Source organism: Sus scrofa, chromosome 3, assembly GCF_000003025.6.
Source record: "Sus scrofa isolate TJ Tabasco breed Duroc chromosome 3, Sscrofa11.1, whole genome shotgun sequence".
In the NCBI taxonomy this organism is placed as follows: domain Eukaryota; kingdom Metazoa; phylum Chordata; class Mammalia; order Artiodactyla; family Suidae; genus Sus; species Sus scrofa.
Genome location: NC_010445.4, coordinates 56,190,367 through 56,197,946, shown reverse-complemented (window position 1 = coordinate 56,197,946; position 7,580 = coordinate 56,190,367).

The window sequence follows — 7,580 nt, the reverse complement described above, 5'->3', positions numbered from 1 at the left end:
AGAAATTTATAAATCAACTATAATAAAAACAATTCAAAGAAAAAAGATGATTTTATGCAGTGAAAAAGTGTGAACTTTTTCCTCCCCAGGGCTGTTAAGTTACCTTCTCAAGCTCCCTCATCAGGAATATACTTTCTGTATCCACTGGGGGCAGGGCTTCTCCACATGGAGTCTGTTGACCTCCCAGGAGGCTAAGGATAGCATCGGGCATGTCTGTCAATGTGGATGGAAAAAAAAATTACATCTTCACTTTCACTATCTTCAGACTGAAAAACTGCTTTCTCTCCCTTGTGAAAGAAGGCAGCAAACCGTGGTAGAAGGAAAGTACCAAATATTCTCCCACAGCAGATGTCTCAGGTATTTATTTACACTGATGTCACAGTTGTTAGAGGCACCACCAAATATTTTTATACTCATCATTACTTTAAAATCACAGTAATTATTAGATCCTATTATTGAAAGTGTTAATGACACAAGCTTAAAAAAATGTTGAGAACTACATTTTAATAGAATTGGTTTCCTTTACAATCTCACATGTTTTATTTATTTGAAAGTTTTTTTTTTTTTTTTTTTTTTTTTTTTTTTTATTCTGAGAAGGGTTCCATGGTTCTCCCAGACTGCCAAAGGGCTCAATGGTACAAAAATGCTTAAGAAATCCTGCCCTAGAAGGTTAATGAACATAAGGTATATTAGAAATTATTTCTCTCCCATGTAAGCAGAACTGTTCAAGTTACGAGTCTGGTTATTGCACAAAAGGGACACAAGAATGAGAGGATCCCACTCTAACCACTTGCCAGTTAGACCAAGATCTTGGACCTCACTTGATCTCCTCTTTACAAAGGACATTATTGCCTGGATTAACTGGAAGACTGGCTGGTCCTGTAGTCACGACACCACTGTGCTGGCTTTGGGGTGACACTTTCTGCCAAGGTGTATGTTATGGTTGACTTGCATCCTCCAAACTGGTATGTTGACGTCCTAACCCCTACTTGTGCATATGACCTCTTTGGGAATAGGGTCTTTGCAGATGTAATCAAGTTAAGATGAAGTGATACTGGAGTCTAATCCAATATGACCGGTGTCCTTATAAGAAGAGACACACAAGGAGAAGGCCATGTGATGACAGAGACAGAGATGGGCGTGCTATAGCTGCAAGCCAAGGAATACAAGGATGGCTGGATGCACCAGAAGCCAGAGAGAGGCAAGGAAGGACCCTACTTGGTGTCTCAGGGGGGCGTAAGCCCTGCCAACACCCAGGTTCAGAATTCTAGCCTCCAAGACGGTGAAAGAATATATTTCTGTTGTTTAAACCAGCAAGATTGTGGCACTTTGTTAAGTGCGGCCCTAAGAAACAAACCCAGTGTGTCAGACTAATAAAGGGGGATTGAAAACCTCACTGAAGTCACACCACCGGTTGTGTGATTTTTGGAGGCTAGTTGTTAATAAGGTTTGTACATGTGGCAGAATCCCGCCTGAGCCTAATGCTGACTGTTACCTACCATCTGGTTGTGAAGTTGTGGGGAAGGAAATATATAGCAGCCACCCACTTCCAACTGGCAGAGCCCAGAGATACCCAAAATAGCAGTACAATTGTTGGCCTTCAGGGTAGCTTAGCTCATTTGAAAACAGAGTGCCTTGCTCCCTTTTCTGTGTTACACTGCTGAAGCTGCCCCCATCTCACAAACACTTCAAGTGAAACTGTCTCCTTACATTTTTTACTCATCTCCTTTTGTTTCCCTGGGGCCCAAACACAAGATCAGGGAAGGCCGAGTGGGGATCAGAATCACAGGCAAAAATCCGTGCTGGTTTCTGCACAGCTGCACCTGCTTTACAAGCAAAATGACTGGTCAGAGACAACACTGTCCCCCATGAGCAACCTAAGCTGTTCCTATTGTGAGTTTGTGTGTTCTTCCACATGTACTTTGCTTCTAATAAACTCTGTCTCTCTTACACGCACACACACATACACACGCACGAATCTCTGGGTCTCCATCTTCCTGAGGATGAGTCCCTTCCTGGGGGGAGCTCAGTCCTTTCCACCAAAACTTATGCAAGTCTACCTGGTGAGTCTGCTAGCCCTCCTCCTTGTCTGCTTCCCTGGAGTGGGGAGGGTTTTGCCTATCAGGATCCTTTTCTCTGTTAATACAATAGCCTATGTACCAGGGCAGTCAAACTAGATTAGGGTACAAGTTCAGACATGCATTTTAGAAGATACTTTGAGCTTTCAAGCAGAGGTATCCTGGGGCCTTGAACTTATCTCCCTGATTTGGACACTCAAGGAAGGGATGGTGGAGGATGAGGACTCTGTAGGGGCAGGGATATCTTGTTGCTCAGAACTCCTTGCCTCTTGAGTTTTCTTCATGTTTGGCTCTGAATCTCTCTATGTACCAGATAATCCTTCCTGCCACTGGGACCTCCACTTTCTCTTCTTGCCTAGAAATGTGTCCTGAAGTCCAACCCTGCTCCCAATATATTCATAGCCTTTAAAACATGTGTATATACTTTTTAAATTTTATTTATTTATTTTTGCCACACCTATGGCATGTGGAAGTTCTCTGGCCAGGAATGGATTGAACACATACCACAGCAGTGACCTGAGCCACAGGGGTGACAACACTGGATCCTTAACCCACTAGGCCACCAGGGAACTCATATACGTATTTACGTATTTATTTTAAAGGCTATATAGGTAGCCTTTAAAACACATTAGAGCATCAATAAGTGTCACCCAGTCTTTCAATAAATAATTTCTCCCAGACTAAATGCAAAGTCAAATATTAACCTGCACAGATTTTCTTTTTTATTTTTACTACCACATCTGCAGCATATAGAAGTTCCCAGTCTAGGGGTTGAATCAGAGCTGCAGCTGCTGGCCTACACCACGGCCATGGCAACACCTGATCCAAGCTGCATCTGCAACCTATACTGCAGCTTGTGGCAACGACAGATCCATAACCCAATGATTGAAGCCAGGGGTTGAACCAGCATCCTGAAGGACACTATGTTGGGTTCTTATCCTGAAGAGCCACAACGAGAACTCCAATCTGCACGAATTTATACTTATGTAACCTAATCTTCAAAGGTCAGAAAAAAGAGCCCTCCACCTTCTCCTCAATTCCAGAGAAAGAACTCCATTGGTCTAAACAAGCTTCTTTGAAATGTCTAGTCCTGCCCCCAAATCAAGTTTTCATTTGAGGAAAAAGTTGTTGCTCAAAATGCCTCTGAACTAGTCCTTTATGTTACTAAACTACCCTCCTCCTCCCTCTGCTACTTTTGGCCAGTGCACTAGCTCCCATTTATTGAGGACTGAGATATAATTCACATACCATTAACTCTATCTGTTTAAAGTGTATCATTTAGTGGCCTTTAGTATACTCACAGAATTGTGTAACCATCACCACGATCTAATTCCACGACATTATCATCTCCCCCCAAAGAAACCCTTGTGCCTGTTAGCAACAGCTTCCCATTCTCCTTTCCCCGAGGCCCTGACAACCGCTAATGTAATTTCTGCCCTAAAGGATTTGCCTACTCCTTTGTTTTTTTCGATCCTTTTCCAACCCCAGTTCTACCAAATTAACACTTCTTTAGTGAAGGCCTACTGTGCAGGCAGGCTCTGTGCTCTGACTTTGAAAGGCCAACCGTATTAAGTTCTCTTTAGTCATCATGTAAAGAAAGCTGAGCAGGTGGCCATACAGATGGCCAGGAGGGGCTGGGAGTCAGGGGTTAAGGAGGTAGGTAGAACCACACAGTACCAGTGAAAGAACTCCCAGGACTCTGACTTTGTCCATGTGAGTCACACATGCTTCCTTAGCAAAAAGGCTTGGATAACCATGCAGAATGTTTGCCAAGCTCAGGAACCTTTGTTTCTAATTCCTGGAGAGTTGCTGTGGGCGGTTGCTAACTTTCAATGCAAACAGCAACAAACTGAAATGTCCCTTGAATGCCTGGAAACTTGATTCTCTTGGGCACAGTCCAGTAGGGCTGGGTTTGTCCTCACAGCAACCATTTGTTGGATCTGGCATTGCTCAATTGACATCATGAACGTTCTCCTTCATGGCAGGGCTGTTATTACATCACCAGCTAACTAAAGCCCTACAAGATGAAAATAGTTTTAAAGATACCTTTGGAGAATACAATTTAGCCCTAAAATATATAAAAAAGGCATATTCATTTTGCTAGGGTTTTTTTCCTAAACTAACCTGAGGTTATTCTAAATACACTTTAAATTTGAAAGCATACTACACATTTTAAAATAATACAAAAGGGCATTTGTTTGTTGTTTTAAAATAAAGTCCGAGCAATTTTTAGCAAGTTTTTTTTTTTTTTCCTTTTGATAGTACCTACTGCTTGTACGTACATAGTAAATTTTTTTTCTTTTTTGGCTGTGCCCACAGCATTTGGAAGCTCTGGGCCAGGGATTGAACCTGTGCCACAGCAATGACCCGAGCCACAGCAGTGAAAATGCTGGATCTTTAACCTACTGAACCACAAGAGCACTCCAAACAGTAAATGTTTTTACCTTGGAATTTCTTTATTCATTTCATGTTCTTTATACATTTTGATATTATGACCTCGTTTATAATCTCATATACTTATAAAATTTGTGCATTTTATACCCATTGATATTTATCATATTACAAGTTGAAACTGAAAACTTAAAAAATACTCATTTAAAAATAACATAAAACTTACTATTGTAGTCATACAAAGATAGTACGTTTTTAAGAAAAATAAGGATATTTTCTAAAACAAAAAGTTTAGTGAGAAGAGCGGCATTGTTTTACATTTTTGTAAATTTCTTTAAGATTGTCTCAATAGAAAGCAACTAGGAGTTCCCTGGTAACCTAGCGGCTAAGGATTCAGTATTGTTGCTGCTGTGGCTTGGGTTCATCTTTGCCCTGGGAACTTCCATATGCAGTGGATGTCGCCAAAAAAAGAAAGAATCTATTCTCACTTCTGCTTTTTAAAATGACAGCTTTATTGAGATATAATTCATATCATACCATTCACCCATTTAAAGTGTACAATTCAATGGTTTTTAGTATTCACAGAGTTGGGCAACCATAACTATAATTAATTTTAGAACACTTTCAGTATCCTGAGAAGAAATCTTGAACCCATTAGCATTCATTCCTTATTTCCTTTACCTTACACTCTCATGGCCCTGCCCTAGGAAAACCAATCTATGTTCTCGCTCCATAAATGTACTTATCCTGGAGATTTCAGACAAATGGAACACATTATATGCTTGTCACTGGTGTCTTTTACCTAACATAATGTTTTCAAGGTTTATCTACTCTGTTGCATGTTTCCGTGCTACAAAATAGGTAAGCCTTATTTTATTGCCTTATTTATTATGAAATAATATGCATATACCACATTTCCTTTAGCCCTTTATTTATGGACATTTGGCCATATTTCCACTTTTGGACTATTATGAATAATGCTACTATGAACAGATCCGTACAAGTTTTTGTATAGATATCTGTTTTCACTTCTCTTAGATATACACCTAGGAGTGAAATTGATGGGTCATAGGGTAACTCTATGTTTATATTTTGAGGAACTGACAAATTGTTTTCCACAGTCTGTTTCATATTCCACCAGAAATGTATGGAGATTCCAATTTCTCCACATCCTCTCCAACACTTATGATTACCAGCCTATTTTGATTTTTGCCATTCTTTTGAGTGTAAAGGGTTATCTCATCATTGTTTTTCCACAGTGACTAATGACAAACATCTTTACATGTTCTCATTGGTCATTTGTACCTTGGCTTTGGAGAAATGTCTACTCAGATCCTTAGTCCATTTGTAAATTGAGTTACTTTGTTGTTGGTCAAGTATGAATTTTTATATTCTAAATATAAGACCTTTCTCAGGTATATGATTTGCAAATATTTTCTTTCATTCTGTGCACTATCATTTCAGTTTCTTGATTCTATTCTTTTAAACCTAAGTCTCTCTCTTTTTTTTTTTTTTTCTTTTTTTAATGGCCCTACCTGTGGCATATGGAAGTTTCTGGGCTAGGGGGTCATATCGGAACTGCAGCTGAAGCCTATGCCACAGCTTGTGGCAACACAGAATCCTTAAGCCCCTGAGTGAGGCTGGGGATTGAACTTGCGTCCTCACAGACATTATGCTAGATCCTTAACCTGGTGAGCCACAATGGGAACTCACAGAAGTCTTTTTTTTTTTTTTTGATGATGATGAACTATTTATGTATTTTTTCTTTTATTCCTTATACATTTGGTGTCATATCTAAGAAACCACTGCCTAACACAGGGTCATGTAGGTTAAACCTATGTTTTCTTCTAAGAGTTTTATATTTTTAGCACTTACATTTATGCCTTTGATCCATTTTAATTTTGTATACGGACACTCAATTCTATTTTATTGGTCAATATGCTTATCCTTATGTCAGCATTATATTGTATCGACTGTTATAGGTTTGCAGTAAATTTTGAAATCAGGAATTATGAGTCTTCCAACGTTGTTCTTTTTAAGATTGTATTGGATGTCTTGGGTCACTTGTACTTACAAACAAATTTTAGGATCAGTTTTTGATTCTGACTTTCAAAATCCCAAAGGCCAACTGGGATTTTGAAAGGGACTGCATTGAGTCTGTATTTGAGTCTGAGTTCTGCCGTCCTAGCATTATTTAGTCTCCCAATCCTTGTTACATGGGGATGTTTTCCACTTAATTAGGTCTTCTTTAATTTCTTTTAACAATGTGATGCTATTTTGGGGGTATAAATTTTGCACTTTTTTTCTTAATTTTACTTCTAAATATTTATTCTTTTTGATGCTATTGTAAATGGAATTTTTTCTTAACTTCATTTCCAGTTTGTTCATTGTTAGTTTGTAGAAGTATAATTGATTTTTTGCTATTTCTTTGGGCCGCTCCCGCAGCATATGAAGGTTCCCAGGCTAGGGGTCGAATTGGAGCTGTAGCCACTGGCCTATGCCAGAGCCACAGCAACTCGGGATCTGAGCTGTGTCGGCAACCTACACCACAGCTCATGGCAATGCCAGATCATTAACCCACTGAGCAAGGGCAGGGACCGAACCAGCAACTTCATGGTTCCTAGTCGGATTTGTTAACCACTGCGCCACGACAGGAACTCCGAATTGATTTTTATATATATACATTTTTGTCTTTTTCTAGGGCCGTTCCCGCAGGCCCTATGGAGGTTCCCAGGCTAGGGGTCCAATTGGAGCTATAGCCGCTGGCCTACGCCAGAGCCACAGCAACACCAGGTCCGAGCCTCATTTGCGACCTACACCACAGCTCATGGCAACGCAGGATCCCCAACCCACTGAGCAAGGCCAGGGATTGAACCCGCAACTTCATGGTTCCTAATTGGATTCATTAACCTCTTCTCCACGATGGGAACTCCCTGTACGTTGGTCTTGTATCCTATAACTTTGATGAACTTTTTATTGCCGATAGTTTTTTTTAAGTGACTTCCTTGGGTTTTCTATATGTGAGCATGTCATCTGAAAATTGAGTTTTCCTTTTTCCTGTCTAATCTGAATGTCTTTCGTTTCATTTTCTTTCCTAACTGACCTGGCTGG